This window comes from Canis lupus, chromosome 5, assembly GCF_003254725.2.
Source record: "Canis lupus dingo isolate Sandy chromosome 5, ASM325472v2, whole genome shotgun sequence".
In the NCBI taxonomy this organism is placed as follows: Eukaryota; Metazoa; Chordata; class Mammalia; order Carnivora; family Canidae; genus Canis; species Canis lupus.
In genome coordinates, this window is record NC_064247.1 from 37,802,522 (window position 1) to 37,822,771 (window position 20,250).

General features: G+C 40.1%; 1 long non-coding RNA gene across 1 annotated transcript; it reads left to right on the forward strand.

Moving 5' to 3' along the window:
- The first annotated feature begins 13 nt into the window (after positions 1-13).
- LOC112647330 (uncharacterized) lies at positions 14-11,449 on the forward strand. The gene is made up of 2 exons (XR_003128239.3): positions 14-220; positions 10,516-11,449. It is a non-coding gene; the product is annotated as an uncharacterized LOC112647330 (long non-coding RNA).
- Positions 11,450-20,250: the final 8,801 nt, after the last annotated feature.

Here is a 20,250-nt window from a genome sequence, read left to right on the forward strand (position 1 = left end):
GTAACAGGTAAGCAGCATCTTGTTAGAAAGGACTCTTTCAGGAAGCCAGATTTCCTGAAATCACACCAGTGAGGGCTGCTTTCATCAAAATTTGGGTTAAGCAAAAGGGAACGAGGCCTTGGCCACGACATGATGAGTTTTCACCATTTGGATTATTCTAGGACAGGTATCTCAACAGCACAAGTACTCCAGATGGTGTAGCAGTGGCTGATGCCAGCAGGTATGTGCCACCTGGGCCTGCCTGCCCTGTGGTCCCATGGCTGCGGGGTGGCCTGGGGTCAGCTTTGCCTGCCCTCCTCCCTGAATCCCAGCTGGGGGGTGTGAGCCTCCAGATGCCAGAGTGCTTTAATGCTTGGATTACTCTCCGAGGACAATCATACTTGCAAGGCAGATGACGGTGTGAGCAGAAAGGACGATTATTCATTACCGAAACTTTGGAATATCCTCCAGCCAGTGCTCAAATGATAAGACAACAGAAAGAACCTCCTTTTTTTTCCTGGACAAGCCCCCAGTAACCTTTGCCACTGAACTAAAAGCTTTCAAAGGGTGAACAGAAGTGCCATAAATCTCAGAGTTGACGTTAAATGTTTGTCACTGAAACACTTAAGACTTGTTTCAAACCCATTCCTTTCTGAAAGTTTATAACAAATAACTGGCTGACTTAACCTCTACAAGAGCATCTCCTTTTTCACTACAAATGGAAACAAATGGTCTATAAAGAGCGGGACCCTGCTGATGGGCAATTCTGAGCCACTGTGTGGTCTCCCAGCCCTGTCCAAATGGGTGAGCCACCCCTTTTGTTTAGATTAAGCTGGCTCTTGCCTCCATGACATTAGGGCGGCAAAGGTTTTAACTGGACTTTCTTTTAAACTGCCCATTAATCTTCCCTCCCCTCTCTCTGCTGAATGAATGAGTAAAGTAAATTATTTACATTCTGATGTTGCAAGAACTCTGCCTGCATTAAGCTCTCTTTGAGCCTCAAATATATCTTTAGATAGTGTTTACCTCGCCCTCCTTTATCACGACTGCACCACTTCTCAGATCACCTGTTGGGTGAAAATATGACCCAGATACAAACCTCTTCCCAACCACCTGTGCATGTGTCCTAAGCCACACATCCCACGGAAATTCTTTTTAACCAAATCCCAATTTTACCAAGAGTTCCAAATGCAAGCATCTTGGCACCTACATTTTAGAGTTAGTTTGCTCTTCAGAATTCCAAATGTTCATCGTTCCTGGAGGAAAATGAAAGTACATCTGATGCTTTTCAAAACGGATCCATTATGTGTCTTTGTCAGAGTGAGGGGCAAAGGCCTTTGTTGCAGAGAAAGTCATTCTCCATAAAGCTCTCCCTGGCCAAGATGGGACAAGCAGTCACCTACGGGGTGGATTGTAAGCATGGGGCTGGTAGATGGACAAACACCCAGGTGGATTCAACCCTGAAATCCCACTGCTCTTGTGGGATGGAGAGAAATAGGAAAATACATTTTTTAAGGTATCAAAGGAGAAGAATCCAGGAAATACTACAGAAGGGGAATCAGTAAAGCAAGAGAAAAGAGTCAGAAACACAGAACATCACAGACAACAAGAAGATAGTTATACCTGCAGTCTAAAAATTTTAAACTATTAAGTTAAAATTAATAAAGAAACTTTTAATTAGAGGAAGATAAACCAGGCAATATCTATTAGGGCAGACATGAGTTTACGAAGCATCTGCTCTTCCCTTCCCTTAATATGCTACCTCGTTCATTTCTTAGGGCCCTGATTTCTTTTGGCCATCTTTACAAGTTAGTTTCACCTAACAAGCCAATGGAATTTAAATTCAATACCTATAGAAGTCGTATTTTGCTGACTCTTGCCCAAACTTTACCAGCAACTGAAGGTATTCATCCCTTGAAAATCACCCCCAACCATCAATTATTTCAGGATGCTCCACAATAATGTTAAGAATGGCCTTGCAACCAAAAATGGTTGCCATTTTTCTCTGGCACTTTGGCTCCAATGATGCCCTAGGCATCAAAGTGTCAAGGTCCCCTTGAGCCTTTCCACTGGTTTCTCCTGGGAACTGCCATCTCCCACTATGCTGGAGACACTTGCACAGTGTCAAGGTCTGCTGTCTGTGAGTTCTCCAGTCTCTGAGTCTCTGGGTAAAATTCTACCTCCTTTTGTATTTCACTCTGTCTTCTGAACAACAAAGAAATGCTGGGTTTCAATATCTTAGGGTTACTGGCCAAATCTTTCAGTTTCTTGCTGGTTTCCAGACTGGCAACCAGAGTCAGGATACATAACTGAGAGCAAAACACTGTCTGGAACTCAGATCCATCCCTTCCTTCTGCATGGATTTGGTACTTGACCAAGCTTGTCTCCATGGGCCTTTAGGCCAATCAACTTCTGCTGGCCTGTTCTACTAGCTACCCCAATGTGTGTAAGTTCAAGCAGCAGACACAGCTGAGAGTCAAGCTGGGAACCCTCAAATGTGAATATCACTTGGCTTGTACTAAAAGCTATCATGTGCAGCTAGCTCTTTTGTACCTCCCTACATTTCTTTAAATTTAAATTTAAAGTGACATGTGTCACTTGTTAAAAGTAGAGATTCAGCCCTCACCCAGAGCTAAGTCAAACTCTTTATTAGAAACTAGGCTTTTGGGTTTTTTTTTTCATATTTTATTTATTTATTCATGAGAGACAGAGAGAGAGAGAGGCAGAGACATATAGACAGAGGAAGAAGCAGGCTCCCTGTGGAGCAAGCCTGTAAGCAGGCTCCCTGCTTACAATCCACCCCGTAGCACTGCAGGATCCAGCACTGCAGGATCACGACCTGAGCCAAAGGCAGACACTCTACCACTGAGTCACCCAAAGTGCCTCTTGTTTTGTTTTTTATTTTAGTTCTCCCAAATGATTCTTTCAGACAACTAGGTTTGCAAAGGGTTGTTTCTAGGCCCTGTCTAATCTCAGCCCTGCCTGAGCATATCTTCCCTCACTCAATTTCACTTCTGGAATATCTTCTCTCTGACTCTCTCTTCCTTAGACTGTTTAACTGAGGCATGTCATGGCCTTTCCCCACATGTGCTGTTTCTAATCGGCTCTCTCAAGATGTGTCTGGGCAAATACCTTAGTGGGCAATTCAAACAACTATGGAGCTAACAGGAGGAAGGAGCGTGGGGGATTCAAATGTGAGGCTTACCCAGATCTGAATTCAACATATCCGGGGTGCAGGCCAGGATTCTTTGGAGAATTTCCCAGCTTTGGGAACTTTAACAAGATTTAGTGGGATGATTTTCTTTTTGATAGACAAGTATATGGTAGAGACAATGATCTCATTAAATAATCAAAAGATTCCTTCATAACAAATACTCAAATAATAAAATCCATAGGCTTCAAATCACATCAGAAAATAAGGTGGATTGATAGATGGGTATCAGGAAGGATAGACAGGTATGTAATAAAGGAAATGTAGTAAGATGTTCATTGTAAAATCCATATGGTAGATTTATGGGTATTCCAAGCAGAATTATTGCAAATTTTTACTACATTGGAAATTTTTCATCATAAAATGATTGAGGAAAAAAACAGGATAGAATTTTCCCTCAAAACATATTTTGACACTCACTATTCCACAACTAAATAAAAGGATCAGTTTAGATGCCTGATAAGTATAACTCTAATGCCCCTAAATAATATACTGAAGTAATTTACTATCTATGCCTACCAAGCAACATACTGTTTAAGTGGAATTTTAAAAAATAAGTGAAGTGCTACTGTTTTATTTTGATAAAAGCTTTTTCCCTTTCACTCTTCCCCTTCTTTAGTTGCATGTGCATTTTCCAGTTGTCAAGCTATTTGAATAGATAAATAGAAAAATATATATAAATATCACTCTTAACAAAAGGTACTATTATGTTATTATGAAAATGAAAAAAAACAAATCAAGATAAAGCTATAACTTCCAGGAAAGTTAACAAAGAATGTTATTGCATTCTGAGTTAGTAACTTTGAAACGCTTATGCTCAACATTGAACATTTGCTGCTGAGAAAATTAAGCCTGTAAAATCAAGATATTTAGGATCATATCACTAGTGGCTGAGCTAGAAAGAGAACACAAATGCCCTAAACTTGTTACTATACTCAATTCACTCTCAAAATTTACTCAGATATAAATGACTTTAAATGTCTGGGGGTAAAAATTACTGTACTTAAAATCCTTTCTTCCATCAGTCAATAAATAAATTTAGAACATTAATAAAATTACACTTCTTTTTTTTAATTTTTATTTATTTATTCATGAGAGACACAGAAGGAGAGAGAGGCAGAGACACAGGCAGAGGGAGAAGCAGGCTCCATGCAGGGAGCCCAACATGGGACTCGATCCCGGGTCTCCAGGATCATGCCCTGGGCTGAAGGTGGTGCTAAACCACTAAGCCACTGCGGCTGCTCTAAAATTACACTTCTAAGTCAGTTTTTTTGTCAAATCAAATTCCTCTAATATGGAGATTTAAAATGAAACATAAGATAAGCCATAGACTGGGGACAAAATATCGCAAGCATCCATAATATATAAAGAGCTCTCAAAACTCAAAAATATGGTGCTCTGGGTGGCTCAGTCGGTTAGGCATCAGTCTTGATTTTGGCTTGGGCCATGATTTCAGGGTCATGAGACGGAGCCCCATGTCAGGCTTCATGCTCAGCAGGGTTCTTCTGGAGATTCTCTCCTTCTTCCTCTGCCCCTCTGCTGGCTCACATGCTCTCTCTCTAAAAAGCTAAAAAAATAAAAAAATAAAAAAAATAAGAAAACAGACAACCCAATTTTTTTTAATGGGTGAAAGTTCTCAATTGGCCTTTCAAAAAAAGAAGACACAGATGGCAAATAAGTATATAAAAAGATGTTCAACATCATTAGTCACTAGGGAAGTGCAAATTAAAACCACAATGAGATACCACTATCCATATGTTAGAATGACTAGAAATAAATCATTAAACAACTTACAACACCAAGTGCTGGCAAGAATGCAGAGCAACTGGAACCCTCATAGATTTTTGGTGGGAATGCCAAGTAGTACAGTCACTTTGGGAAACAACTCAGCAATTTCTTATAAAATTAAATACACCCTTACCAAGTGACTGAGTAATACCACTCCCAGGTATTTAACTAAGTTAAGTGGAAATTTGTGTTCCTACAAAAGTTGCATACAAATGTTTATAGAAGCTTTATTCAAGTTGCCAGAAACTGGAAATAATGCAGCCTTTCAATAAGTGAATGAGTAAACAAACTGGTACATCCATACAATGACTATTCCTGGCAATAAAAAGGAAAAACCCGATTTCTGCTTCTGACTAAAGTGTAATAATAAAGACTGTATTTACACTCTGGACTGAAGCAAACAAAAACCAATGAGATATATGAAACAACAGTTTTGTAAGACACCGAATACCAAGCAACAAAGAGCAATGATTCCTGAAAGAGTACAAATGAGGTGAGCCCTATGGTTGGCTCAGCTTGCTGCCTTGAGAGGTTTCCAGGACAAAGTACAGGGAGAGGGAATCCTGGTGGAATGCAGCAGATTTCCTGAATTGAAGAGATAGAATCAAGAATTTAGGGAAACCAAGATGGTTAGAGTACCCAAGACAAGAGTAGAATAGAGAAAGGAACTGCAAAGAGACAGAATATAGAGATCTGGAGAGGAGTCTCATTTAGTATTTAGGTGAGTGTTGATCAGTGAATGCTTGGGTAGAAACTACTACAAGCTGGGGAAAGAAACATTTGAAAAGATTAGAAGTAACAGTGGCCTGGGGATCATACAGAACCATTTACACCTCACATATTACTGATATTGTCAGGTTTGAATCCATCATCTTGCTATTAGTTTTCTTGTCCATATTTTTTTCTTTTTCCTATTTTTCTGCTTTGTTTTGGATATGTTCAATATATTTATCAATATCAATAAATATTGATATTTATCCATATAATTATTGACCTCCATCAACATTTTAACAACTTGATGTATTTTTGGCTATAACTGTTTAATTTTAATGGTTGCTCTAAGATTTAAATTATGCCTTTTTAATTCCCACATTCCAATTTCAAGTGATATCATACTACTTCATGTACAGTATAAGAACCTGCCAATAGTATACTTACATTTTTCCCTCCAACCTTTGTGCTATTGTTTTCATATATTTTGCTTTTACATGTAGTATGTGGTATAAACATCATACTACATTGCTCTTGTTTCAATAATTATCTTGTAAATCGATTTAATAGTATGAAGATACCTTATATATTTGCCAATGCGTTCATCATCCATTTGTGTAGATCCATATTACTATCTGGTCATGTTTTTCTTCTGCCTTCAGGATTTCCTTTAATTTTTCATACAATGCAAAACTGCTGGCATTGAACGATCACAGCTTTTGTATGCCTGAAAACATTTTTTTTTTATTTCACCATCATTTTTCAAAGACATTTTTTGCTGGGTATAGGATTTTAGGCTGATATTTCATTGTTTCATTGTCCTTTTGCTTGCATATTAGTGAACTAAAAAAAAATAGTCTCAGTAGACATAGAAAAATCATTTGACAAAATTCACTTCTGATAAAAAGAAGAAAGCAACCTTTCAGCAAACTAGAAATAGAAGTTTTCTCTAACTTCATAAGAGACATTAAAAGAGAAAAAGCCCTTATGTTTAGCATGTATACAATGATTAAAAACTAAGTAATGATCCATTTGAAATCAGGAACAATACAAGGATATCCACTCTTGCTACTTCTATTCAGCATTGTATGATAAAGTTTTAGATTTTAATATTGGTGAATACCTCCATGATCTTTTTTTTTGTGTATTTTTTTTTATTGGAGATCGATTTGCCAACATATAGTATAATACCCAGGGCTCATCTCATCAAGTGCCCTCCTCAGTGCCCATCACCCAGTATTGGAGGTTTTAACCAGTGCAGCAAGGTGAGGACAAGAAATTAAAGGCATCCAGTTTGCAAACAAAGGCATTAACCTGGCATTATTTCCAGATAACATAATCTTCTCCATAGAAAATTTAATGGAAACACAGAAATATGCTAGAACTAATAAGTGAATTTAGCAAGTTTCAAGGGTAAAAGACCAATGGAGAAAATCAATTGTATTTCTGTATAACAACACACAGTAAGCAATAGAAATTTAACCAAGAGTAAAATTTACAATAGCATTAACAATGCGAAATACATAAGGATAAATCTGAAAAGATACAAAACTTTTCTCAGAGAACAAAAAGGAGACATGATGAAGGAAGAGATAGGTATGTTTATTAGTTGAGGAATCAGTATTATTAACAGGCAAGTTCTCTCCCAAATGATCTAAAGATTCAATGAAATCCCAATAAAAATCCTGGATGCTTTTGTAGAAATTGGCAAACCGATTTTAAAATTCATATGGAAATATAAAAGACCTAGAATAGGCAAAAATGATTTTGTAAACAAAACGAAACAAAAAAGATGGAGGACTGACACTACCTGACTTCATGAATTATTATAAAATTACAATAATTGAGACAGGGTCGTATTGGTAGAAATATAAATAAGTATGTAAATTTAACAAACAGAAAAGCCAAAAATAGACCCACACATATATGAACAAGTGATTTATGGCAAAGGTGCAAAGGCAATTCAGTGAATGACACTTTTCACCAAATGGTGCTGGAAAAATTTGATATCCACAAGCAAACAAAACAAAGCAAAAAAACTTCAGTGCATACCTTGCACCATAAAGAAAAATTAACCTTAACTCAAAAATGAACTCATAAACATAATGTAAAACCTAAAATTATAAGACATTCAGAAGAAAACATAGAAGAAAACTATTGTGACCTTCTTTTAGGCAAAGATTTCTTCCATATGACACTCTAAGAGCATGAGATATAAAACAAGAAATTGATAAATTGGACTTCAGCAGAATTTAAAGCTCTGCTTTCCAAAAGATCTCTTAAGAAAATGAAAGACAAGCCACAGACTAGAAGAAAATATTTAAAAGCCATGTATCTGATAACAGACTTTTAATATATAACAGACGTTTAAATATATTCCAAGTATATATCAAAATCTTAAAATTCAATACAAAGGACACAATCTTTTAAAAACATAAGATTCAAGCAGTTATGTTACTAGAAGAGAAGGCAAATGAACTCATGGAATAAATCCTACATCATTGCATTAGGGAAATGCAAATTGCACACAATAAAATACCACTGCATACCAATAAGAATGGCTAAAATGGAAAAAGATTGACCATAACATGTGTTGGCAGCAATACATAAAAACTAGAGCTATCCTGCCTTGCTAATAAGAATGTAAAATGGAGTAACCACTTTGCAAGAGTTTGGCAATTTCTTAAAAGTTCAGCATACACCCACCATCTGATCCAGCCATTCTACTTTGTCCAAGAAAATGAAAGCATATATCCATCCCCCAAAAAATAGTGCATGAATGATCATAGCCACTATTTGTAACAGCCTCGAAATGGCAACTATCCAAACATCCATCATCAGGTGAATGGATAAACAAACTTGAATTCTATCCATCCAATGGACTACAACCCTACAACAAAAAGGAATGACCTAGTGAAACATGCTATTTTAGGATGAGTCCCAAAATAATTTTGCTGAGTGAAAGATAAAAAGGAATACATGTTGTATTATTTTATTCCTATAAAATTCTAGCAAGTGTACATGTATCCATAGTGACAGCAGATCAATGGATGCTTAGGGATGGAAGAAGTGGAGAAAGACATGAGGAATGATAACAAAGGGGGACAAAAGTTTTTGTATAGGGACGCCTGGGTGGCTCAGCAGTTGAGCGTCTGTCTTTGGCTCAGGTCGTGATTCTGGGGTCCTGGGATTGAGTCCCACATTGGGCTCCCTGCAGGGAGCCTGCTTCTCCTTCTGCCTGTGTCTCTGCCTCTCCCTCTATGTCTCTCATAAATAAATAAATAAATAAATAAATAAATAAATAAATAAATAAATAAATAAAATCTACCAAAAAAAAAAAAAAAAGTTTTGGTACTGCTGGATCTATTATTTTGATTGTAGTGAAGGCTGTATGGATGCATCCTTATGTCAGAACTTGTCAAATCAACATTTTCAATATGTGCTGTTCATTGTCAATTATACATCATTAATATGTTATTTTTTAAAGAATATGCTATGTATCCACACAACAGTAGATTAATCTTAACTACACTTGGCTAGGTGAAAAAAGTGAGAATCAAAAAACTGTATATTGATTGATCCCATTTATATGATATTCTTGAAAAGACAAAACAGTAGGAATGCAAAACTGAGCAGCAACGGTCAGTTTGAGACTGGGTGAAGAGTTAATTGCAAAGAAGCAGCATGAGGAAATGGTGGGGGGTCAGTGAAACATCCTCTACAGTATTAGGACGATCAGTACATAACTCTGTGTGATTGTCAAAGTCCATAGTATTGCATACTATGAGTGAATTTTATTGTACTCAAATTTTTAAAAAATCAACCAGGTCACCGAGGCAACCCAAGATATGCTGCAGGATACATATGACGAATACATGTAACTGTGTTGTCAGTGAATAACATCATCACACCGGAAGGGGTGGGTAAGAAAGAAGCTGACCTACAGGAAAAAATTTTTTGCCTGGACACAGGCCAAAGGCAAAATGAACCTGTAGACAAAATTGTACTCTAGTTGGTATATCTGTTTCTCAAAAGGATATGTGCTAGCAATTCTAAAACTACCTTACACATATAATAGAGGTAAGCAAGTAAGTAAATGTATTACAAATAATGACAGGTTTTAAACTGTTGGAGAAGGAAGTTACAAGTAAAGGGGAAACTAAAATTTATGCTGGATTGAAGCCTGAGGTATCTGTATGAACTCATGTGTTTTTCTTTTTTTTTCTAGTTTGTATTTATTCATTTGAGCTAGAGAGAGAGCACAAACAGGAGGCAGAGAGAGAGAGGGAGGCTCTGAAGCCTGATGCGGGTTCCATCCCAGGACCTTGAGATCATGATCTGAGCTGAAGGCAGTTGCTTAACTGACTGAGTCATCCAGGTGTCTCATGTTTTTCTTTAAAAAATATACTTAACATATATTTTTATATAAATTTATGTATTTTGTATTTATACACATGAATATTATATTTTATTAGTTCTATTGTATTAAATCAAATTTAACATTACCAGTTATAAAACATATCAACATTTTGTACCCTTGATACAATGTTCTGAAAAGAGTACAGCAGGGGCACCTGGGTGGCTCAGTGGTTGAGCCTCTGTCTTTGGCTCAGGGCGTGATCCCCAGGCCCCGGGATCGAGTCCCACATTGGGCTCCCCACAGGGAGCCTGCTTCTCCCTCTGCCTATGTCTCTGCCTCTCTCTGTGTATCTCTCATAAGTAAATAAATAAAATCTTTAAAGAATTTTTTTAATGTACCAACTCCTTTTATTATGTATTCAATTAATTAAATGCTCAAATATTCCTTTCCTATCTTAAAAATGCAGGAGGAAAATATGTGTAGGAACACCCTCAATGTGAAAAGTGTACTCCACGTGTGTATTTGAGTCACCCCGGCAGGATCTGCAGCCGAAGAGATGGAGACGCACAGTAGAAGTCAAGGACTTGAGGCTGTCTTTGAAGTCTGCAGCAGAGCCCCAGACTGAAGCAGCGAGATGCATCTGCTAATAGAATTCCTGTCTCAGAGGTGCCCTGCTGCCATCCAGCATCCAGCCGGCACTCGGAGTCTGGCTCTATTGATAGATGAATAAGATTGAACATGACACCTGTGTCCAGTGAATCCCCTGGCACCATTTAACTAACTCTTAGAGCAGCTGCTTTTGAGAAATTACCTTCAGTCTTGGGCCCACCCTAGCAGAACAAAATCATCACCCTAAGTACTTTTCCAGTTCCAAATAAATGAGGATTTTTGCCCTGCAAGAGGAGAACTGAGCCATATTTTATTTGAAGTCACATCTGTTGCTTTCTTTTTATTTCTTTTTATTTCCTCTGCTGTGGACCTTAGATCCTAAGTCTCGTGCTATCACGATATCCTTCCAAGGGATCTTGGCAGCTCCCCTTTGGAGAACTCCAGTGGCTTCTTCTCCTGGCCTGTGGCACATGGATGCTCGGGAGTATTTATGAGGCTGCTCCCAGTCTACTCTCACCCAGTCCCATGAGTCTGCACAAAACGACTGGACTTTCTCCAACCACATCCCCATAATCTTCTACCTTTTCAAACCATTGCTTCTGCTTCTCTGCTCATTACCTTTTTAATGAACCACTAATTTATCAAGACTCAGATCCAATGTCACCTCCTAGGCAAGTATTCCCAGGCCTACCAGGCCAATTGATGGATACCTTCTTCCTGCTTCCAGTCTGTACGAGTCTCTGCTGCAGCATTTATCGCAATGCTTTATTATACATCTTATTTATCTCTTCTTGGTATGTGTGGCCTCTGGTAGAGGAGGGAACATGACTCACTTTTACATCCATAGTGTCGAGGTAACAGAGCCTCTGGCACATTGTCTTTTTCATGAATACCTAGATTCTCTGGTTTGCAGTTTCCAAATGCCTAATTTGACACATTCTGCTTAACTCTGATTTTTAGCCTCTGGCTTCAAGCGTTGTTTCAAGAGAGCACTGATGGCCTGTCCCTCTCTTAACTCCTGGTTAAATGTCCAGTTGCATTTCTCATCCATAGAAACATTTTGCCCTAATGCGGCTTGCATTTTCCCACCTCCAAACTCTCGTTCACTCTATTTCCCTTGCCATCATTCTCCACCTGTACCCATTTAAAAACCAAGACCTGATGCCAGGGTGCTGAGCAACCAGAATTCTCGTTCATTGCTGGAGCACACGCAAGCTGGCATAATCACTATGGAAATCTTTTGTGCTAAATGTAAATTCTCACAGATTCTACTCCAAGGTGTATACCCAACAATATGGACAGGACCTGTATAAGAATGCTCACAACAGTGCTGTGAAATAAAAATAACCCAAATGTCCACCACTGGGAGGTTAGGGGAAGTGTGGTTTGTTCACAGAATAGAATACTACACAGCAATGAGAATGAGCCACTGCTGTACAAAACACCATGGATGGATCTCAAAGTGTGGAGTGAAAAAAAAAAAAAACGAACATAGAAGACAAAAGAATTTACACTCTATGATTTAATTTATATAAAGTTCAAAACCAGGTCCCACTAATCAATGGTGATAGATGTCAGGACTGTTGGGGACCTAGAAACTGGCAGGGAGGATTAGGGAGCCTTCTGTGGCACTGGTTAAATGTTCTATTTCTTGATCTGGGTTGTGGTTACATGTCTTGCTTTCTGAAGGCTCACTAAACTGCACACTTAGGTTTGGGTTATGTTTGGGTAAAACTGAAAATAAAAGCTCCACAGCATTTGGTCTACTCCTTCACATAGGGGAAGTTCTCCTAAATGGTTGATGGTCAATTAACTAATAGGATTCCACTGCCCTTTAAGTGTCTAAGTGCCTTTGGGGGGCAGGCTCGATGGTTTTGAATTATACTGAGACCACCAACATGTTTTGTTTGTCCTTAACGTCTCTACATTTAAAGAGCTTAAAGTAAGGTCTCTAGTAACCAGAGCATTTAACCCAGGTTCTGTGGATAGCTGGGGAAGCTAGAGGATCTGTTTTACTCTGCTATCCTCAGCTGTGATTGGGAGCTGTTCAAGAATAGACTGTCTCTACTCAGATGCTGTTTTCTGGGATGCTCCTTGCTCATCTTCTTCGGAGCCCTACTACCTAAACTGTGAGCCACAAACTGGCAGCATGTACTGTCACCTAGGGGCTGATGAGAAATGAATGAGCTTCGGGGCACCTGGGGGGCTCAGTGGTAGAGCGTCTGCCTTCGGCTCAGGGCGTCTTACCAGAGGTCCAGGATCGAGTCCCGCATCGGGCTCCTCGCAGGGAGCCTGCTTCTCCCTTTGCCTGTGTCTGCCTCTCTCTGTGTGTCTCTCGTGAATAAATAAAATCTTAAAAAAAAAAAAAGAAAAGAAATGAATGAGCTTCATCTCAGGCCAAAAAGAATCAGAATCTTAGTGGTGGGACCCAGAATTCTGTGTTTTAAATAAGATCCTCTGGTCTTTTTATTTTCTGTATTCTGATGCTCCGACATCTGGGGCTTTACTGACCCTGAAGGGACGACCCCTCCCAGGATTGGTCAATTCCCAAGCTTGCTTTTCAATTACAAACCAACCAATCCAGAGCCCACACCACAAATACCTGCTTTATGGGGCTCTCATTCTCCAGGCCACTATCCTAATCACTGCATTGGGGGAGTAGGTCTGCCCCTTTACCCTAGAGTCTGCTGAAATTATTTAACTAATCTTAAGCCTTTTTACCCTGGTTCACCCCATCCTTTCTGAGGAAACAACTAAAACTAGCCACAGCTCTCCTTTCTCTCTCTGCCCACTGATTGTTCCTGGTGTTTCTCTGTATGGCCTCCATAGCATTGTGTGTCTCTTTCTCTTGGGAACTATAATAAACTATCCTTTCTATGACAATCATCTCCTGATACATTGGCCTTACTATACTTCAAATTTTCTTATTTTTTTAAAGATTTTATTTATTTATTCATGAGAGACAGAGAGAGAGGCAGAGACATAGGGAGAGGGAGAAGTAGGCTCCCTGCAGGGTTCCCAAAGCGGGACTTGATCCCAGGACCCAGGGATCACACCCTGGGCCAAAGGCAAACGCTTAACCACTGAGCCACCCAGGTGCCCCTATACTTCAAATTTTCTGTCAATACACTGTTTTAAAACACTGGAAGATTTGTATGCACATTAACATTTGAGAATTAGAAATTCTCTCCTCCGTCTTGCAAAAGAGCCACCTAGACCACAGCTGAATCCTAAATTCACATTCCTTCCAGAAACAGGAATAAATCCTACCAGAGAAGGGAAATCACCCTTTCCCTTCCTGAGCATGGGGTGTGGTCATTTATCATTGTCAGGTGTCATGGGTGAAAAAGTGAGGAAGAAGAGGGACGCACAGGACATACAGGGACATACAGGAAATTTTTCCAAGCCTCTGTCATGGTGTTGGCAGAGCCTAGGTCACCTAGGGTCCTAACCCCAGCACCACAGAAATAATCACACATGCTACTGTTTGTTGAATGTATTCTAAGGTCCAGGGAATGAGCAGTAGAAATGTCTTATCCAATGAACACCATGATAACTCTCTCAGGCAGGTTTCCCCATTTCTAGAAGAGGCAACTGAAACTCAAAAATATTAAGTGACTTTTGTTTGTATATCATGTCAGAAACACAGTGATTATTCAAACTAGGTCTTTCTGATTCCAAAGACACAGCACTTAATGAGTACAAGATGGATATAAAAACTGACGATGCTTTCAGCAGAAGAGCTTGGAAATTAGATACAGAATGCTAATGTGCCATTGCAGATTTTGAAATATGATAGTCATGAATTTTCCCAATACTCAAAGTGGAAAAATGTAATATTTCTTAATTTTTATAAATCAAATTAGAATCTGGTTTACAGCCCTCACACACCAGATTCCACTTGGAATTCAAAGTCAGTAACCACTGAAGATTTCTTCTCTATTCTGTTGGGCTTACACGAGTCTATAAAAATGAGTGAGGAGTCTGGTCTTTTGAGTATTCTGGTATCTGATACCCCTGAAAGTCAATGTTTCTTCTCTATGGTTTTTGTGTTTCCATGTCAGCCTCACTGGCCTCTACCTTCACCCAGGCTTTCAATGTACCACCAAGCCACACTCACGTCTTGTTACCTCCGGGCTGGTGCATCCAAGTAAACCTCAACTCCTCCTGCAAGTGTGGCTCTTTTCCCATATTCTTCTCAGGTCAGAGAAGTTCCTCTGCAACTACACCAGCCTCCAACCTCTCCCCCTACTCCTCAGGCTTAATGAAGTCAATCCCCATCAGCATTTGCAAACAAAAGCCTTCTCAGAGTGGACCATTGGGTTTTCTATTCTTCCCCAACATCAAAAACAAAAACAAAACAAAACAAAACAAAAACAAAAATACTTGCCATTGCCCTTAGCCAAGGAAGCTCAAAACCAGGAGAAATGAGAGAACTGCTTCCTATTTTTTTTTCCTAATGAGAACATCGAGAGATGGAGTGGGAAGGGGGAAAGAGATAAAACATCAATCCATTTCATAATAGCTCTCATTCTTACCTAAGTGATCATTAACTTGGGGCCAAAATATTAGAGCTAAAAGCAAAGCAACTTCCTTTTTAACTCTCTCTGAGATTCTCCTGTTATATGTTCCCAGACTGAAACCCTCTGGAGGTCAGCAAGTAAATCAACAACGTACTATTTTTTCTTTACCTTTCTTTCTTTTTTTTTTTTTTTAATTTTTATTTATTTATGATAGTCACAGAGAGAGAGAGAGAGAGAGGCAGAGGGAGAAGCAGGCTCCATGCACCGGGAGCCCGATGTGGGATTCGATCCCGGGTCTCCAGGATCGCGCCCTGGGCCAAAGGCAGGCGCCAAACCGCTGCGCCACCCAGGGATCCCTTTCTTTACCTTTCAAGGCCTAACTCAAATGTCATCTCTTCCATGAAGACTTCCTTGATTATCATTCTGATCAGAATCATTCTTTCCTTTCCCCGTTCTCCCAGAAATTTCCTAGGTGTCTCCCTTATATTACACTGTATTAATTGTGTTCTGCTTTGTCTAACATAATTCTTTTTAAAAACACCTGCCACATTTCCTAACTGGATATTTTAGAGTATAAGGGCAAGAGACAGCTTTGTCTGTTCCAGCAGAGACCAAGAGAAAAATTCTTTGGCTTCATAGTCTTCACCATGAAATGAGAAGAGAAAAATCATAAATTTGCCCAAAGTTCAACAAACATCTTTCTCAAAACTTTATTGAGCAGAGTAACTTTTGCTGGCTTCAGAGTGATGACAGTCACTCAGGTAATTTAATGGTAAGTTCTCTTACTTAAGAACTTAACTTGGACATCAACCAAGTCTATATAGTTGCATTCTTAGAGTGCCAGAGTACCTCCATCGCTCTGGGAGGGGAGTCTGTCCCTAGGAAATGGTGCAGAACAGCCCAAATAGGAGGCTGATTACCCTCCTGGGTGTCAAGGGCCGCAAATCCAACCCTGGGCCTGCAAAGTGCATCCTGGGATGCCAGCCAGCTTCAAGAGGCAATCTGGTGTGGTGCAGACAGCACTCAGCTGGGGATCAGAAGCCTAGGATGTAATAAGGAGGAATAACTCTGGAGCTTTTAGCCACCTGCTATTTGAATATGTTTCATGGATATGTTAACTTTCCACTCGGTAATGACCACCTTGGCGGCTTATCCCTGTACCTCTTTTTCCCATAGTCATAACCCCTTGGCTCTTACCTATAGGCTTGGCTCAGGTCTGTGATCATGAATTCTCAGTCATGAAGGTTTTAAGGAGTCACGTTTTGTCTTCTTCCCTACATGGCATAACCAGATTCTCTCTTTGCTCCTTGACATGAAGCTTATGGAAACTCTTATTCCACTTTTTAACCTAGTCATGATCAAGTTTGCCTCTTCCCAATTTCCTCAGTAGCATTTCTGGTCCCTAGAAATGAATGCACTGCTTGCTTTCATGGTTCCCTCCCTGAAAACTATGCTAAAATTTGAGGTCCACTTAGTAACTAGCCCCTGGGATTCTCACTCCCTCCTTGAACCTTAGCATACAGCCTTCTGCCAGATTTCCCAGTTGCTGAGCTCTACGGGGTATTAGGAAACCCATGCACTACTGCTTGTTACTCCTTGACGCTGTCCGCTGTATGCTGCTGCTAGTCTGGGCTTCCATTTCCCTACCACCATGATATTGTAGACTCATTAATGACTGCATGTTCCCATGACATCTTGCTGTTGATTTCCAGTTAGCTGCCTCAGTTGTGTGGATGCTTCCATCCTCCATCCTTCCACCCTCCACTGGTCTGACTAATCCTACCAACAGCCAACACCTGGTTTGGATATATTTTATTAAACTGGTATTTTTCCAGATATGTTCTGCAGAATCTTGTTTCTGCAAATGTTGGTAGACATAACATACACAAAGGGCTCTATAATTAAATATATATTTAAGGAAGCTATATGAGGCAATTAAGCAGGATTCTTTACAGAAGGACTTCACAGAGCCTCTAAAATGATGACAAGTGGGACACCTGGGTGGTTCAGAGGTTGAACGTCTGCCTTTGGCTCAGGTTGTGATCGAGTCCTGCTTTGGGCTCCCCACTGGGAGCCTGCTTCTCCCTCTGCCTATGTCTCTATCCCTCTCTCTCTTTCTGTATCTCTCATGAATAAGTAAATAAAATCTTTAAAAAGATGACACGTGCTGACAATATCTAAGGAGGGATACAGCACTTAGCATTCTCAAAACGTATTGGACCATGTTTTCCTTGGAGAATGTTCTTGGACTGGTGTTCCATGGAACAGACTTTGGGAAATGCTAAATCACATTCTTCAGGTTCCAGCCCCATGTTAACCTTGACTTCTTGGCAGTAATGACAGCATGGAAAGCCCCCTTCACGGTGCTATGGAGACACAGAAGCTGGTTTTGAATCCTGGACCTTCTTGCTTTTCCTTTACTCTTATTCACTTGTTGTTTGACTCTTTAAAAATTACTCAACTTGGGACACCTTGGTGGCTCAGTGGTTGAGCATCTGCCTTCTGCTCAGGGCGTGATGCTGGTCCCAGGATTGAGTCCCACCTCGGGGTCCCTGCATGGAGCTTGCTTCTCCCTCTGCCTGTGTCTCTGCCTCTCTCTCTGTGTCTCTCATGAATAAATAAAATAATTTTTAAAAATTACTCAACTTACCTGCCTTTCCATTTCTACTTCCACTTCACAGAGTGACTGATATGCAACTGTGTACATTATTATTATTATCAACAGTGACCATTGCTAGTATTTACTTATTGAACCTTTGTTCTCGACTCACCATTGTTTTAAACACTTGGCCTGTATCGCCACTTAAATTTTTTTTTCTTTTGGAGAGAGAGCAAAAGAAGCATGTGAGTCAGGGGGAGGGGCAGAGGGCAAGGGAGAGAGAGAATCTTAAGCAGGCTCCATGGCCAGCATAGAGACTGATGCTGGACTCCATCTCACAACCCTGAGATCATGACCTGAGCTGAAATCAAGAGTCTGACACTTAACTGACTGAGCCACCCAGGTGCCCCACATATCACCTCTTTTAATACAACAATCATATGATGTAGGCACAATCTTTAATCCCATTTTACAGAGGGGGCTATTGAGGCATAAAACAGCTAAATGTTAACTTACCAATGTTCACCAGCTAATAATGGTCAACTGAGATTTAAACAGAGGTAGTAGGTCTGCAGCAACATTGTTCTCAATCCATGCTGTAATTTACCAATTCATTCAATACCTACTGTACGTATGCCAGGCCATGCAATAAGTCCTAGATATATAGCAATGAATAAACAGACATTCTTGCCCTGGTGGAGCTTATATTCCTAGTGGGTGAAAACAGAAAATAAGTAAATAAGCATAGCTCTTGTAGTGATGAATGACTTGGAGAAAATTAAAGCAAGGTATGGGGGCACCATAGTGGCTCAGCTGCCTTTGGCTCAGGGCATGATCCCAGAGTGCTGGGATCGAGTACCCATTGGGCTCCTTGCATGGAGCCTGCTTCTCCCTCTGCCTGTGTCTCTCTCTGCCTCTCTCTCTGTATCTCTCATGAATAAAAATTTTTTAAATATTTAAAAAAATAAATAAAGCAAGATATGGGACACACAAGTGCTATTTTTATATGGGATGGTCAGGGACAGCCTCTCTCATTTAAGATGACATTTGAGCAGAAGGAAGTGATAAATGGAGAGAGGAGTATTCCAGGCAGAGGGAACAGCAAAGGCAAAGGCCCTAAGATGGGGGCACTCCTGAATTGTTCACAAAATCACAAGGGGCCAGTTCACATTCAGCAGAGCAAGTAAGAGGGAGTGGAGTCAGCAAGGTTGAGAAGCTCAGGTCTTGCGGTGGGTTGGGAGGGTTGTCAACTCTGTTAAGAAATGCAGTTTTATTCTGAAATGGGAAGCTGTTGGAAGGTTTGGGGCTGAGGCAAGATGTTCTGACTTAGATTGCAATGGCCACTCCAGCTGCTATTAGAGGGGCAAGGAGAAGCAGGAAGATCACCTTCAAGGAGACAGGCAAGAGATGATGTCAGCTAGGTGTCAGCCATGAAGGCAGGAGACAAGGTCAGATCTGGAGAAAGGAGGGCAAGAAACCCAGCAGGGTTTCCTAATGGTTTGGATGAGGGAGATGAGGGAAGGATAACTCCAAGATTTTCACCTGAGCTCTTGGAAGGGTACAGTTGAAATGGGGCAGGCTGGAGGAAGAACTGGATCATGGATGAAAACCTCCCATTTAACCCCACATGGTAATCACTCCTGCTTTGGCTTCAAGCTCATGCTGCCTCTTGACAGAAAACAAAAATGACATAATCCAATATAATCTCCCCTTTTTTGAGTCACCATAGAACTTTGAACCCATTTCAGGATGCTGTTGAAAATCTTCAATATTTCAAAGGGCTATAAGGAATCAAAGACACATATTTTCACAAGGAGGATGTTAGAGAATAAATGCAGTAGGGGATTTGCTTTAGTTCTTGAGAAATATGGGTCCAAATGCAATGTGGCCATGAAGGTAGGAAGGAAGGAGAAGACACAGAGAGTGGTTATTCTAAAACAATGTTTTTAATAGCTAAAAATGGCTGATTTACATATTTCATAACATAACAGGGCCCTCTCTTAGGAAAAGAGAAGCAAACATTAAGCAGCTACTAAGGGCTTTTGACATCAAGCTGCTTGATGGGCATTATGGACACATGGATGTTTCCATGGCAACTCAGCACAGTTTGGCAGGACCAGTTCCCCTGCCTGTGACTCAGGGCATCTGTGTGGCTCAGGTTGCTTTCCACATTGCATGAGGCCACTCTTCAAGATTTCCCCATGGTTCTGTGAGAAAGACAGTTATACATGTAACAATAGGACTTTAAAAGTAGTGACTTGCCAAGAAATGGGCAGAATGCATGAGCAGACATTTCTCCAAAAACCTACACATGGCCAACAGGCACATGAAAAAATGCTCCACATCACTTGTCATTAGGGAAATACAAATCAAAACCACAATGAGATACCACTTTATATGGTGAGAATGGCTAAAATTAACAAGATAGGAAACAACAAACGTTGGCAAGGATGTGGAGAAAGGGGAACCC